The following is a 17,387-nucleotide window of genomic DNA, read 5'->3' as shown; positions in this document are numbered from 1 at the left end:
CTGAATGATTTTCTAAAGAACTCGGATTACAAATTTAAAATGCGCTTTTTTTTATTTTTTATACAATAAAATCAATTGAGGACTGCTTCAGGAATGATCTTAACATGAATACATCAGAAAGGAAAGGGTCCCAAAGCCTGCAGTAGTGTAAATATCTTTGTACCTTTGGTAGAGGGTCATCCAGAAATAAAATCAAATTTATTATAATGGACCTCAAGATACTGTCAAAACATTTTAGAAAAGAAATTATGTGTTTATCTATGCAGTTTGAAACATTTTACTGCTGAGTGAGAAGTCTTTGCAGATTCTAGAAGTGAGATCTCTAAATGCATGTTTATGCTATCAGCACGCTAGACTTTTAAGGAAAGTAGTGGTGCTTTTAGAACATGACTCACAATAGTGAGTATTTTTTTCTCTGTTTTCAAGGGGGTTTGGTGTCTTTCCTTCCCCCTCTACCCCCTGGTAAAAAAAGTATTTTTAATCACATAATGTCATACATTTTCGAAAAAAACAAACAAACAAATCAACCGCCCCAAAATAAAATCTGAGAAACAACAAAAACCAAAACAAAGATTAAAAGTCCACAAAGCACATTAAAAACCCATTTCCTTTTGAACCTTTGACTATTTTGAGTCATTCTTTTCCAGAGGAATATAAGGCACAGAAACAAAGGAAAAAGACTTGATTACAGCAAATTTTGTGAGAACTAGTGGCTAAATACTGAGAAGAGACACACTAATGCTCACAGACAACACTGCAAGACAGAAAAAACTACAGTAGTCTCTTGAGGATCCTCATAGAACCTCAGTATAAAGAAATAAAACCTGCAGTAATAAAAGTATTGTTGGTTCCACTACTGACAGAGACATTTTGCAAAGCTTCTAGGTATGTATTGTGACAGGAATTCAGAAAGTTACAAGTGTGGATGTTGAGAAAATAAACCACAATGTGATCTTTCACTTATTTTGTTTTTTTTTTATTCTTACTAGATTTTCTTCTCATACACTTGAATATTTATGTTTCATTTGAAATAAAGATTTGAGTGATTTTTTTGAAAGCCAGTCTCTCAAACACTAGACTGAAACAATTTACAACTGAGAGACTGAGGCTGATGTGCCAAGGTTAAAGAGTTCCACCATTGTAACTATGTGGAGATTATTACATGAGAGGCTCAAAACACAGGATTTGTGTAATGTCATGCTCTGTACAGAGAAACTGTCCTGTCAATTGAGATAAACTTTTATTGTGTATTATCCACAATAGGCTAAATGCTTCCCTGTTTGCTGTTCTTAGCAGGAGAGGTGACTTCATCAAGGTAGCACTGTTTGTCATGTTTTCTGATGCACTGAAAAATATCTATCTAAGGCAATCCAAGTATTAAAAAATAAATCTGCTTTGTACCTGGTTTGTATGGATTCCTTTTCTTTTAAATCTCTATTCATTCCATGAATAGTGACAGAATGAAATAGTAATGTCCATGAAAAGTAACAGAATGTCAGCTCATTTTTAACATTTCCAAAGCAGAAATAAAAATGGTTTATTTCGCACTCAGAATAATTTCATTTTATATTTTATCCATTTTACTTTACATTGCAGTAGATTAGGTAGGGTAGTTAAAGAAATCAAATTTTCAGTGAGAAGTAACTTCTTAAGATGTTCTCCAGTGGTCACCTATAAATATCCAAATATCTCCTAATGTTTATGCTATAGGTTATTAAAGACCTGATACTTTGTAATAGAGATTTATTTTGATTCTGTAAAAATTTTGTCATGTATTAGATGTTTTCATGTGTATTTTTTCCAGCCTACCCACATATCAAATAGATAAACTATACCAAGTCAAAAGATCATGTCAGCATATGGTTAATTTTGTATTTAAGACTATGCAGCAACAACTTCAAAATAAAATATGTAAAGTTAAATGTTTTACTTCATAAACATACTTAATTTATATGTTCAAATGTCTTGATTTTAAAGATATTGTGCAGCTCAGAAAGTACTCACAATTCATTGCTCATTTGATTATATTACCTTACTTTTCTCAAAATTTATTGATTATTCTCTAAAAGATCAATATTCTTAACATTTCTTTGGAAATAATATCTTAGAGAATTAATGGCTTTTGATGGTTATTTGATTTTCTATTCATGCAAACACATGTGACACTGTTTCTTATCTATAATAAGTTAAGCTTTATCAAGGAAAAGCACATTGAGAATTCATTGCTCATTAGTCAAAAAGGGCAAAGCTTTAAACTGCTCTGTCTGTGAGGGTTCAGAACATTGAAATCAAGTCACATGAATATTGGTGGATGCCTTGGCTGGTGATAGAACAGACACTCTAAAGCTGCAAATGCTTTGCACAAAGTTTCCACCTGCAGGCAGAGCAGAGAATGGAAGGCGCCATGGGCTCTGTTTTCAATGAGTGCCTTTTTTTGGTTCTTCCATTTGTACTGGCTCCTTTTGCCTGACTCTGTGGATGGAAAGTGGACATTTTAAACAGGATTAATCTGACCAATGCAGAGCCTAAAATAGAGGCTGCTGTGTCTGAAACTGACCCCTGAAGTACCTTTAGAGTCAACAGGAACACTTTAGGATTAATTAATGTAATGTCATCTGAACTTACTCATCTGTCAGATGGCACCTTAAAAGAGCCTGTTCTCTTCAGTGACTTTGAAGTGTGCCAGAAATTACTTTCTTGGATGCAGACACTTTCTAAATTTAGGTGAGTTAAGATCTCTATTTGAAAATGGACAAGAGGAAAAGGTATTTTTATAATGGCTGAAAATTTTTTAATTATCACAAAGGAGTTGCAAGCATAGAATTCTGTAACAATTTACAGCATATTTCATCTGTCACATGGAAAAGGCTATACTCTAAACTTTGATAGAATAAAATAACTCACATTGCAAGAACTTTATTGAAAAGGAAAATAAGAATGGAAATTCCATCTTTCTTTTTCCCCAACAAACAAATATACACAAATCTTTAATATAACAAGAGCGCTGATACACGTTCACTAACAAATTGTTAGTTTTAGAACAATGTGCTGCGGCACATTCTTGTACTTGTCCTCTCAGACCAATAAAATGTGAACATTTTTAGTCAGCACATTTCTGTATAGTTCAGTAGGAGAGGGAACACAAGGGGGTTTTTGCCATTAAAATTAAAGTTCCATTTTTCTATTAAAATACCTGTAATTCAAGTGTTAAAGTACCTGTAATTCAGGTTCTCAGCTTATTAATTGATGCATTAAAGACTTCAGACAAGGACATATTTTGAAGGATTTCTTCCTGTGTATTTAGTGAACCACTATAAGCCTACCTATCTTTCTGTTATTTCAGCTTTTAAAGTTCTGAAATGGAAATGATTTTCTGTCATGAAGTGCTAGATACTATTTAAAGTCAACAAAATATGCTCAAGGACATTGAGTGTGATGTGTTCCTCTGTCATCTGTTTTACTCATGCAGCAGAGTCTATTTGACTAGCTTGCTGGATGGGAAGAGCAGAAATAAAATAGAAAAAAAATTGAAGCCAATATTATTCTTTTTTACTTCAAGGACAAGGTGCTTTCAAAGTTATTTAGAACTTTGTGATTCTGACACATACACACAATACAGAGTAAAGACTAAGCAAATAAAACTAATTTTATAGCCTACTTTGAGGAAGCTGTGGTCACCAGCCTTTTTATGTCAAGAATCTAGAAATCATTTTATCCAATAGATGAAACTTCCCCTATCACTAAAAATTGATTTTTAGAAACAAGCAGATATTTGCTTACCCAAGAAAGGTACAACTGCACTTCAACTATTGTCTAGATTCTAACCTAATTTGTATTAGTTAAAATAAGCTGAAGTCGCTGATGCTACAGAGCATGCATCTGGGGAGAAACAATATGTACATAACTATGGGAACTTTATATGCCCTCCAATACATAATGAGCACAGCATGCTATTGTTCGTAGAGATAGTGTAGCTGTAAGATTTTGGCAATCTATAGACCAATGAATGCTGTTACTATGTACTTTAACCTTAAATGTCACGTTTGGAATTAGTTGCTGCTAAAGTACCTCAGACTATTTTCGTTGTTTTGGCAACTATTTTATGTATTGTGTGCATATACATACACATTATAGCACAAAACAAAACCAAGCAAAAAACAAGTTCAGCTGTATACATAGACTTTATATCAATCTATATATATTTATGACCATATATAATTAATTACATAAATGTAATAGTGTTTTCCCCCTAAAAGAAAAAATAATTCAGGGGCCATAATCAGCTCTAGTATGCTTGCACAGTGATATGTACATATGTGTGTGCCTCTGTGTGTGTGAGAGAGAATAATAATATTAGGAAAAGTCAAACAGAAGTTATCTAGTCCAATTCAGATGCTTTTTTTAGGATCAAACAAATCAAACTCTGGAGGTACTTTTCCCACTCTTCTAAATGTAAAGCATTTATGGGGTGACTTGTTTGGCCTTTATCTACCCACTAAACTTTGGGAGAATATCCAAAATTATTATCAATGAATGAGTTCCCCAGTTACATGTAAATATCAACAGATAGAGACAGCAATAGAAATAGAAAGCACCAGATTCTACAGCGGCTAGAGATAGAAAATATATAGATTTAGACAGAGATATAGATAGATATAGATATATCAGCATAACCACCAAACCATTGTAATCTGTTCTGGGAACAGAAATTTTTGACTAAAATTTCTTTTACTACAACTGTAACAATATTTAGAAAAAAAATTTCATGCTTATTTACACATTTGAACTGCTGCCTAATTGTCAAGGAACTTAAAACTGACTAAGATGCTACCTGTTAAAACTGAGAGCTCTCTAGGACTTATCTTTTTGTGACTTTTAAAAATCCCCCTGGTCTGAAAGCAACCACCTTGGCAAAGCTTTCTCTAATCTAAACACACCATAATTCATTGGATGGGTAATTTATCAGGTCTTTTCTGTCCTTTCCTAACAACTGACACAGCCAAAAGTTCAGCACAAAGCACAGGGAATGTGAATGATTTCTTCAAGAGGGATGAAAGATCTGGGCACAACAGACTTTGGTTTAGTTCCTCCCTCTGAGGAAACAAGTGATAAAAATGAATAGGCACAGAAAGATTAGATTTCCTAAAACAGTGATCTTGTTTAATATTTTCACCGAGAAAGGTTGATCCCTTAGTATTGAGTATACTTTAGGGATAAAGATATTATTCTGTGATCTTTGAATATATCTATTTTTAAAAATGTTAAATGTATTAAATATTGCTAGACCTGGGGATTGAAGTCAGGTTGCCAGTGTATGCTTGAACAGTTAGTTCCTAGAATCCAGAAATTACCTTTGTTCTGTTATAGTCCTTTTTTATATAGTGTCATATACAGGACTTGTACTGATAGCCTGTTTTCTTTTATTTATATCTAGAAATAACATACTGTAATTACTGTTCTGGAATGCAGTTCATGATTGATTTGAAAACCCCAAATTTCCCATTCCTTGGGTGGTATGTAAAAAAGTGAGTACTATCATTATTATGCTCTGATCAAAAAGATATTTATTCCCAAAGGTGCTCCAGTGCTCTGCACAGTAGGTGGCCAAAGATTCAATAATCTAAGCTCAAATCAGGGTACAATTTAAGACATTGCTGTGACTGGTATCCCCTATTTTTTACTGCTATGCTGGTTTTCCATATTTCCTTTCAAGCACTTTCAAATCCCTACTGCTTTGACAATCTTGTGCATGAAGTCTGTTTTTTCACTAACATCCAAGTTAGCCCTAAAACAGATTTTTAAAACATGCTTTGCTGTACTTCATAAAGAACCCTAAACAAAATATGAATCATAGTATGAATTTGTGAAAATGCAAACAATACTGAAAATACAAAATGAGAAATTATTAGAGGGGACTTGTGGATCTGTATGAGCAAATATTACCAATTCCTAAACTCTCCTTTCAGTTATGATGAGCATGCCTGTTACTTGTTTCTCTCAAAAAAATACAAGTATCTCTCAAGACATGAAAGCCTGAACCTGAAATAACATAACCGACATTGCAATGCTATCATAGTCATAGAGCCATAGATATAAGGGTTGGAAGGGACCTTTACAGATCTAGTTCAACCCCCAAATGTTTTCAAAGTTATGAAATGGAATTTATATGGCAGTAAAAACACCATAATTTTTATGTACTTGCACTTTGATATAGTCTCCTCTAATACGATCACATTTTCTCCGACATATTTTCCCACCTAGCCTCTCATTACATTAACATCATAGAAAACGTTTTATTAATACTAAGCTTTTAAGGCTAGGGATTTTTCTATTGCCCAGTATCCAAATATGATTTGAAGAAAGAAGTAGAATTTCCTTATGTACTTTTTATGCTGCTCATCACTCGCTAGCATGCTGAAGATTTTTAATGGCATCAATACATCCACCTTTATAACACTACTTTTCCATTATCTCTTCAGTAGGTAAACTGAGATAAATGCTAGAATGAACAATGTAATGTTCTGTCCTTATTTAAACAAGTTATGCATGGTTTTTTGCACCTTACCTTTCTTTAAATACAATACATAAACGAAATGCATTGACAGAATTTTTGTGAGAATTTCTGCCAGAAATATCCAGGTTTTTAAGGCACTCATAAGCAGCAAATAGCCTGTAAGGATCCAGAAAATTTCAGATAACTATTTTGCTTAGCATACCATGGAGTTTCATGGCACAGTAAGTTTAGGTCATTGTTCAACTCCCCAAACTCCATTCTTAAATTCTTTGTCTTGCTTACTAGAAAAACCACTAGAACCTCTTTTACTGTAACCTTATTCTGTCAGAATTAGTTGAGATCAAGCTTGCAGAGAAATGTGATATTTCCATGAGACCTGCTAACAAGATAAATCAGTTTTGAAGTTCACTTTCCCAACTGTTTTTTTACCAGCTCTCTTGTCCTTCTTTTTGCTTGTTAGTTTTAGGCTTGTTCACACCCTTTTCTTAGGAGTAGGATCACAAAATTCTCCATCCTTGACTTCCCAAAGACCCTTATTTTTCAGCTGCCTCATCCCAGCCATCCTGAACTAGGAGGCTGGGGATTTTCCAAAATCTGTCATCTCCACTTTCAAAACCATTTCACTAGAAATTTTCCCCACATATTCACCTGGAGAGTGATCCTTAGCTCACCACCTCACCACATACAGGTGAAACTTTACAAGTGCTAGTCTCAGACCAACCAGTTTGTTGCCTTAGGCATGGAATTCAGCCAGTGGGGCCCATTCCCCTCCTGTTCCCAATTGCTGGCATCTCCTGTGGTGGCCATGGGGCAGCCTCTGCTCTGCATGCCCTGAGGTGTGCCAGCTCCTGGAGGAGCTGTTTGAGGGCACAGAGATGATCTCCAGCTCTGGGAGCTCAGCCGGGAGGGCTGGTCTCCAGGGGCAGCCCCAGCTCAGCACACAAGCTGAGGTGCCATCCCTGTGCTCTCCCTGGCCAGCCGCCACATGGACTGCCAAGGGGTTTGTGTAGACAAAGTCCAGAAAGCATGGAAGCAATCATTTGCTCATGTTCATCGTGAGATTATCAAAGATTTGTGCATGAGCAAGCAAAAAGACAAGTATTGCCCTCTATCACACTTCCTGAGAGGCGAAGAACTCTCTTTCTTGGTGCCATGTGAGTTATCACCTGCAGGTATTCATTTATCACTGGCTTGAACCTCCTTTCCTTGGAACTGAAGTAGAAAGGTAATTTATTAGTACAAAAACTTTAAACAGCCTATTAATATGCTGTTAAAAATATTATTATTGTATACTTTTTTTTACTTTTTCAAAGAAACTATTTCCTGGAAATTTTTGATAGAAATATTATACTGAAGGAGATGTTTTAATAAAAAGTTTGTGAAAGACCACTCATTTTTCCAATCGACATTTTGTTAATTATCTCTTAAATGTCACTAATATTAAGAGTTTTTAATCAAAAAATTGCTTCTGACTTGTAAGTGTTCTTTGATTTATTATTCATTAAAAATAAGTCACTTGTACCTGCAATAAGTGAATATGAAACTGATGTATATGTATTTACAGTAAATAACTTTGCTCTTGGTTTTGGTTTGGGGTTTTGTTTCATTTTTGTCTAATTTCTTTATTTCTTCCTGCTTATTTTTTAGAACTTGCATTTTATTTATTTGTTTGTTTTTAGTCAATAGCTCAACTTCTGTTTGTTTGGTTGAAATCTGAGTTACTCAGTGTCACGCCCGGCTAACCACAAAAGCAGCTTACAAGATGTGGAAAAAGGCAGCCATTGATACATTATAAATTGTCATTTTAAATGCTGGCAAGCTGTTAGAGAAAGTGACAGAAATTAAATTTCCCTGAACGCTTACACCTGAAGAACATTCGCAAAAGTCATTGATTGCTACAGAAAAGACAACATGATGTGTTGCACGAGTTAGTGCATTTATTTACTGTATCATTTCCAGTCTTGAAATCCCATGTAAAAGTATCCACTGGGAAATCTTGGTATTAAGATACAGAGGATATAGATAAGTGATATTTGTGCTTATATTCAGAACCAGACATGGCTAATCTTAGAGGTCATGTCACCACCCTCTGGAAATTCTTCAAAGTGTAGGGCTAATAAACATGGGTTTAATTTGTATTATTAAAATCCAATAATAATTAAGTGGATTTTCTTAGGGAAAAAAAGTATTTTCTGAGAAAAAAAAAGTCTTTCTGTCTCTCTCAAAGACAAAAGACAAAAAGAAAGACAAAAAAAGCTGCAATTACAGTTTACCTATAACAAATCAACAGTACTCAGAACTATAACAAATCAACAGAACTCAGAAAAGTCAGCTGCAAAGTAGAATTCTCCACATTGGTTATACTTCTCATAACAGAAGTAGAACTGTGTGACATTGCCTTTACTATCCTATTCTTATATTTTTGCTGCTAAATCAACTATATTACATCTTGAATTTCTAGTCCTTCAAGAAGCATGATTTATAGAAGACTAGTGGACTGAATTGCAGCTTTTGTAACACAAGGACTAAAAAAATACACTCTAATAACTTCTGGTATTTTGCTAAACTGGGGGTATTTGCTTAAGTTGTGTATTTAGGAATATGCCCATGCAGCAAAATATTCTCAGGTCAAATACACTTAAATAAAATAAAAAAATAATAATTATTTTTACTTTCTTGCCTTTTTATTCTTTCACTCCCAATACATGTATTTATATATACACACACATCTATATGAAGCAGAAGTTGTTAATTTTTTAGAATTTACTATTTTTATAATATTTTAGAACATTGTGAACTGAAGGATGCATTACAATAAATTACTTGGTTAAATGCTCTACACGGTAACAAAAGCACAGACAATAAGAACTTATATATATTTTTAGTTACATCACTAGAAAAAATCCACAAAACTATCACTCTTCATGGCTCAGCAGAGTATAGACATGTTAGGAAATCTCTAATCATATGTCCCAGTGAGCACTGGAACCTAGTGCTTTCCTAAAAAGCATTGGGAAAATTCAGAGCCCTGTGATCCTCTGAATCTCTAACTCCAATTCTTGGTCAGAGCACCTGCTTGTTAGGGGGAAAGTGGTGAAAAGGGAAGAAATGCTGATGTGGTAATTCTTCATTATTTTTCTTAAGCATTTCATTTAACCTTAAATTTATAACATGTAAACTCATTTTTAGCAAGAGTGAGTTGCACTAGGACATTTTTTCTTTACTTTTTTTGTGTTGAAGCCATTGGTTCACACAGAAACCTATTTGTTTGATTTACCGAGGTAGAAGTAATAGCTTTTATACTGAGAAAAAAAATGTGAAATTAACTGGTGCCTAACATAAATGACATTTCTGTATCTTTCAGATCTTCATACACAACCAGCTGGAAAGCAGGCAGACAAAATCCTGGGAATACTGGATAAAAACAGTATTTGATGATCTGTCAAAAAATCATTTCCTTTTCTCAGTTTGATGCTTGTTAGAAGGTGATATAAGGGGATTAAGATGATGGATGATGTTACTGTCACAGCCTAAACAGTATTGGTATTTCACTGGTCATATGTGCAAGGATGAAAGTCACCTGGAACAACTTCAGTTTTTGCCTCTGAAGTTTTGATACATTTTGCTAAGGCCCAACACACACAAAAAAAAAACCACCCTAAATTAAACCAGCCATACACAATAATAATACTGATTCTTTTTTATCTTTCATATCACATCAGAACAGTGCTGACTGAGCACTTTTAACAACTTATAAATAATATAAATATAGTATAATAAACAATATAAGCAGTATAATCAAATGGACAAGTAAAGATCCTGCTTCAGAATTATTTGCTACATAGAGAAAGTGCAGTTTCTTATGAAGGCACTTCACAGAATCACAGAATCACAGAAATTCAAGCCTGGAAGTGACCTATAAGATCATCAAGTCCAACCCGTGTTCTAACTATTCAACTAGATCATGGCAGCAAGTGCCACATCCAGTCTTTTTTTGAACTCCTCGAGGGATGATGACTCCACCACCTCACTGGGTAGATGATTCCAGTATCTGACCACTCTTTCTGTAAAATACTTCCTTCTTAATTCTAACTTGCATCTCCCTTGACGCAGCTTGAGACTGTGTCCTCTTGTTCTATCTGTTGTTGCCCAGAGAAAGAGACCGACCCCCAGCTCACCACAGCCACCCTTCAGGAAGTTGTAGAGAGTGATGAGGTCGCCCCTTAGTCTCCTTTTCTCCAGGCTAAACAACCCCAGCTCCCTCAATCGTTCTTCATATGGCTTGTGCTCCAAGACCCTCACCAGCCTCGTTGCCCTCCTCTGGACATGCTCAAGCATCTCAATGTCCCTCCTAAAGTGAGGGGCCCAGAACTGGATGCAATACTCCAAGTGAGGTCTCACCAGTGCCGAGTACAAGGGAAGAATGACCTCCCTGCTCCTACTGGCCACACCATTCCTGACACAGGCCAGGATGCTATTGGCCCTCTTGGCCACCTGGGCACACTGCTGGCTCATATTCAATCGACTGTCAACCAGCACCCCCAGGTCCCTTTCCATCTGAGCACTGTCCAGCCACATCATCCCCACCTTATATCGGTGCAGGGGGTTATTGTGGCCGAAGTGCAGTACTCGGCACTTGGACTTATTGAAGACCATCCCGTTTGATTCCGCCCATGCATCTAACTGTTCCAAATCTTTCTGCAGAGCCCTACGTCCCTCTAGCAGATCCACACACATTCCCAATTTAGTATCATCAGCAAATTTACTAATAAAAGACCCTAAGCCCTCATCCATGTCGTCAATAAAAATATTGAACAGAACTGGCCCCAACACAGACCCCTGAGGGACACCACTGGTGACTGGTCGCCAGCTGGATGCAACACCATTCACCACCACTCTCTGGGCCCGGCCATCCAGCCAGTTCTGAATCCAGCAAAGGGTATTCCTGTCCAGACCACGGCCTGCGAGTTTGTCTAGGAGTAACCTATGGGAGACAGTGTCAAAGGCCTTGCTAAAATCCAAGTAAACAACATCTACTGCCTTCCCTGCATCCACTAGCCGGGTTACCTGGTCATAAAAGGTGACCAGGTTAGTCAGACATGATCTACCCCTCCTAAATCCATGCTGGCTGGGTCTGATACCCTGGCCATCCTGCAAATTTTGCATGATGGTGTGTAATATAAACTGTTCCATTATTTTGCCAGGTATAGAGGTCAGGCTGACTGGTCTATAATTGCCAGGATCTTCCTTTACACCTTTTTTGTGAATGGGTATCACATTGGCCAGCTTCCAGTCATCCGGAACCTCACCAGTAAGCCATGACTGTTGGTAAATGATGGAGAGTGGCTTTGCAAATTCATTTGCCAGCTCTCTCCACCTGGGGTGGATCCCGTCTGGTTCCATAGATTTATGAATATCCAAGCATTTTAATATTTCTATGACAGCCTCCTCTTGGATAATGTGGGGACCATTCTGCTCCCTAAAACCATCAACCAGCCCAGACGGGCGGGAGTCTTGAGGGCAAGTCATCTTTCCATTAAAAACTGAGGCAAAAAAGGCATTAAACACTTCTGCCTTCTCCTCATCTGCAAATACTAACTTCCCACCTTTGTCCAATAAAGAACAAAGGCTGGTCTTACCTTTCTTCCTACCATTAATATATTTATAAAAACATTTTTTATTATCCTTAACAGTAGTTGCCATTCTGAGTTCAAACTGAGCTTTGGCCTCCCTAATTTTTTTTTTGCATACTCCAGCAGCCCTCTTGGATACCTCCTTGGAGACCTGACCCTTCTTCCAACGCTGATACATCCTCTTTTTGTTCCCGAGTTCCTCCAAGACCTCCTTTCCCAACCAGACTGGACGTTTACCCCGTTGACTGATCTTTCGGGATACAGGGATGGTCTGTTCCTGCGCCCTCAAGATCTCTGTTTTGAAGTAAGCCCACCCTTCCTGAACTCCTTTGTTTTTAAGGGCTGCTTCCCAAGGGACGCTCTGAATGAGTCTCCTGAACAGGCCAAAGTCCGCCCTTCGGAAGTCCAGTGCAAGAGTTCTACTGGTGCTCTTCCGAACTTCACCAAGTATTGAGAACTCTATTATTTCATGATGACTCTGCCCCAAACGACCTCCAACCACCACATCTCCCACCAGCTCATCTCTATTTGTAAATAGCAGATCTAACATAGTCCCTCCCCTGGTGGGTTCATCCACCAGCTGCAACAAAAAATTGTCCTCCATACATTCTAAAAATTTCCTGGACTGCCTCTTTACTGCTGTATTAAGTTCCCAGCAGATATCTGGTAGGTTGAAGTCACCCACAAGAACAAGGGTTGATGATCTTGAAACATTGCCTAACTGCTTATAAAATAATTCATCTACTTCTTCTTCCTGATCGGGTCGACGATAACAGACTCCCAATATGGTGTCGGCCTTGTTGGTCTTGTTGGTCGGCCTTGTTGCCTTCTCTTTTCCCATTTTTTTGTCTATGAAAAAACCTTTTTTAAAATATTTTAACCTTTGTGATGAAGTGTCTTCATTGATTACCTCAGTGATGTGATGGAGGGCTCTCTCAATGAGACTCTCTCAGACTTGACTGGGTGGAGTGCTCACTGCTCTGTAGGTTCCGAATGGCTTCGCCAGGCTGGAGAAATCGGTTGACAGAAAAGTCATGAAGTTCTACAGAGGCAAGTGCAAAGCCTTGCCTCTGTGATGAAATCGCCCCATGAACAGTAGAAATTGGGCAGGAAGCAGTGCCAAGGAAAATGAGCTGATGTACATGTTGCATGAGTTGAACCCTTCTAGCAAAGAAGCCAAGCTGTTGTCAGCTGCAGAGAGATGAACCTTTGCATATGTTCAGCACTTGTGAGACCCCATCTGGAGTTTTCTGTCCAGTTGTGTTCTCTCCCACACAAGGAACACACTGTCACATTGGAACAAGTCTAGTGGAAGGGCAACAAGATGATTGAAGTTCATTACTTGGAAGGAAAGAATGAGAGAACTGAGGTTATTCAACATCAAGGAAAAAAGGCAACCAATGAGGGGTGAAGAGAAGACAGAGCCTGACTCTCTGCTCCAAGTGTACGGGGACAGGAAGAGAGGCAGTCAATGAAAGTTGGAGCAAAGAAGTTCTGACTAAATACAAAGGGAATTTTTTTCTAATAAGGATGGTTAAACACTGGAACAGGTTGCCCAAAGCTGTTTTGGTATCTCAATCACTGAATAAAAAACTGATCTGTACATGTGCCTGAGCAACCTGATCTAATTGGAGCTTCTGTGAGGTGAGGGTCAGACTAGGAGATCTCCAGACATCACTGTAACATAAAATACTCTATGATTCTGAAAAAGGAATCCATGGTTTTTCCTTAAAAAGAAAACTTTTTACCTGTGGTAACTTCTGCAACTTTTTTTTTTCTTCTTTAATTTCATCAGAATTGCTAAATCGTATGTAAATTCTATTTGTTAGTCTTTAAATAGCCAACGACTCTTCCCTTTTCTTTATTGTATCAATCTCAAGCCTTCTATGCTGCAAAATATTGAAAATGGAAGGGAAAAAACTATAACATGACAGCAATATGAGATCTCTGACTCCTGCTTACTGTAAATGTGTATCTCTATCAAAATTGGGATGGTAGTCACTTGCAGCTGAAATAGTCCAAAACATGACATTCATTCTTTTTACATTTTTATAGACAAATTTGATTTGTGGAATCACATTACACTGTCCCTTTACACCATAGAATCACACACATTGTCCGCTTTGTCAGTGTCCTTATATACAATCTGGTCTTTGAAATTTTGTAGGCAAGAAATCAGGAACCTGATTTGAATAAATAGGTTTTGATCTTGTCGGCATTGTAGCACCTCTGGTTGGTTACAACTAAACTGCTACTGCTGTCTCCTATTGTACTCATATATGTAGACAGATGTCAATGTTAGACATGCCGGCTGGTGCATTTTCTGTTCGTTGTATGGACAGATGTGTTTCAGTCATTGGCTGACTGCTTTTGACTGTGCAATGTGAGTATGAACTGTTGGTAGAGAGATGCATGCACGAGCATCAAGGACTGTGATCTCAAGTCCCATTAGAATCAATGGGAATTTGTCATCTGAAAGCAACAAAATTCCTATCAGAACTAGGTCCTTAGAGTCCTAGGACTCAGACACTTTTTGTCTCATGAAAAACTGACATAATTTCTCCTCAAACAGACGAAACCTGCAAAATATGATTAACAGTATCTGGGCAGAGATATTATGAAGCCATTCCTTCTGGTGTTACAAGAAGCAGAAAAAGAAAAGGTGGGATAAAACTTTTACTGTGTTGCTGGTGCCTTAGGGGAGAGTAATAGTGAATAATAGTAGTGTACTGATAGCACTAATTAACCAGGGCTACCAAGACGCTGAGTGATGTAGAAGGAAAAAAAATATTGAGGAAAAATAGAAGCAAGGAAGCACAATAGGGTAGGAAAAGAGCTGAGGAAACAGGTAGAACTGACATGGAACAAATTATTTTTCAGGGACAAGAGTGCTTGAAAAAATTTATCATCTTGAAGGGAAAAAGAAACCATTGATTCAAAAGCAAAAGAACATGGTAGCAAAATTTGATTGAACATATGTATCCTCATAGAGATGAATGGAAGCAAGATGAAAAATGTGAGAAGAGAAAGAAAATTGTCATCTTCAAATTTTCAACTCTCCAGTGATACAAGGACACGTAGAAATGGTACAATAACAGTGATTTTTTTTCCCAGAAATACTAAAATAACTGCAAACCTGGACAGATTTTAACATCGAAGGTAGAAAACCTGGGAATCAATGGATGGCAGCTGATGCAGTTTTAACGAGTTTCAGCCATGTAAATGGCAGTTCCCTAGAGATACTGTTTTATAAGATAAGATACTGTTTATTAGATAAGATTCCCTAGAGCCTTGTCTGCACCTTTGGGTGTCTAAGCCTAAAGTTGTATTATAAAATCATATACTGGTAAAATGTTACTGTCTGGAGGGAACCTTAAAAGTCATCCAGTCCCAAACACCACAGATGGGAAGGGACACCTCTCACATGACCAGGTTGCTCAAGTCCTTGTCCAAACTGGCTCAAACACTTCCAGGGTTGGGGCATTCACAACCTTCCTGGGCAATCTGTTCCAGTGTGTTATCACTCTCACAGTGACAAAATTTCTTCCTAATATCCAGCCTGAATTTCCCCCCTTTCAATTTGTACCCATTATTCCTTGTCCTATTATCCAGAGTGTACAATTATTCTGCTTTGTGTTATTCTGTCCAATTAGTAGTCAAGCTGTTTTAAATTTTATTTTATTGTGAGAATTTAATGAGAGTAGCTGTAGTCACGTACATTTAATCAGCATTTGTCTTACCATTATTATGATACTAAAGTCAGGACAACCTGAAGTGAAAGACTGAAACATAGGGAGGTTGCAAAGCTTTTATTTCTGACTGTGTAATTGAATTACTGGGAAAGACAGGTTCAAATAATACAACATTTGTGTTGCAAAACAATATATACTCCTGGGGTTTATCAGTTTTAGTTTGGCTCTTGTTAAAGGTCAAGGTAGTTTCTCTGAATAGAAAACAGCTGAAGATCCTCAGAATGACACAGCATATTTTTCATAGATCATATTACAGTGCTATACATACTCGTATTGCTAAGATCTAAAAGGCTTTGAGTAAATTTGAACATATCCATTTTTATAAATAGTATTATAAAAAATGAAATGATGCAAAGTAACAATAATTTTCAATTAGCTCTTATTTAGGTGTTTTATTGAATGATCCCTCATTAACAGAGTTGATAATAAAAATAAATAGAATTAAATAGATAGAGAACGGCTTTGTGAAATACACCAGCTGGTACATTACTATTTCACTACTTTGTTTACTTCACATAGAAATCATGAGTGAAATAATGCAATCTATCTAAATAATATAAATAATTTTAACAGTATGTTAGCTCGGACACATGGGTATGAGCATATGATGTGTGGGAAACATTAACTACAGGATCAATCATGCAGAGACTATAAAACTTAGAAGGGTGATGGAAATGCCTCTGTTGGAAGTGGTCACACCTCACAGGTCATAGTCCAGAAGCAGGTCTGCCATGTAAGCAGGATATTTCTAATGAGCAATATTCCTCAACTGAGAAAATAACTTCCTACTTAGGCCAGAGCTTTAAAGCTAATTTGGCAAACAAAATAGTCTTTGAAGTAGCTTACATGTTTTGATTATCAAGTTCTTCAGAAACTCTGGCACCACTCAGGCTGTGTTTGCTGGACTTCCAATCCTTTCAAAATAATCAAGGAAGGAAAAGAGTTAGAAATGTGAGATAATTTACTATAGAGGTATGTGCTCATTCCTCATCCTGATCAGGTCTGGTTTAAAGGCTGGTGTTTCACAGTCCAAAAACTAATTGTCTGTTACCAGTTCCTCATACAGAAGATTTCCCTCTCTCATAATTTTGGTAGGAACAATCTAGTTCTGCTACTGTTTTGTGGTTGATCCCAGTGAATACTGGAGGCAGTGCCTTGTTCTAGTACCAATAATTAAAGTCATCAAAGAATCTCAGGTTGCTGTGACCACTCAGTTGCTTGAAACATCAATATGTTTGTATCATTGTCTTCTGCAATACAGAGAAATACATTTCAACAATACTTTTCTTTTACTAAGGCTTTTCCCCTGTAAGACTGGATGAGCATTGCTAGTATGAAATACTAGCTAGTATGAAATACTAGCATTTTCCACTTAATCTGGTTTTCTAAGAGATGTAGTACTCTAGAAAAGAAAGGAGGTGAGGAATCAAAGTGTCTCATTATCATTGATCAGTATCTTGCATATGACTGCTCTTTTGCAGAAGCATA

The sequence above is a fragment of the Melozone crissalis genome, unplaced genomic scaffold (genome assembly GCF_028551555.1).
Source record: "Melozone crissalis strain CALT ecotype California unplaced genomic scaffold, PUWL_Pcris_2 ptg000004l_1, whole genome shotgun sequence".
Lineage (NCBI taxonomy): Eukaryota > Metazoa > Chordata > Aves > Passeriformes > Passerellidae > Melozone > Melozone crissalis.
Note: the sequence above shows the minus strand (reverse complement) of the source record.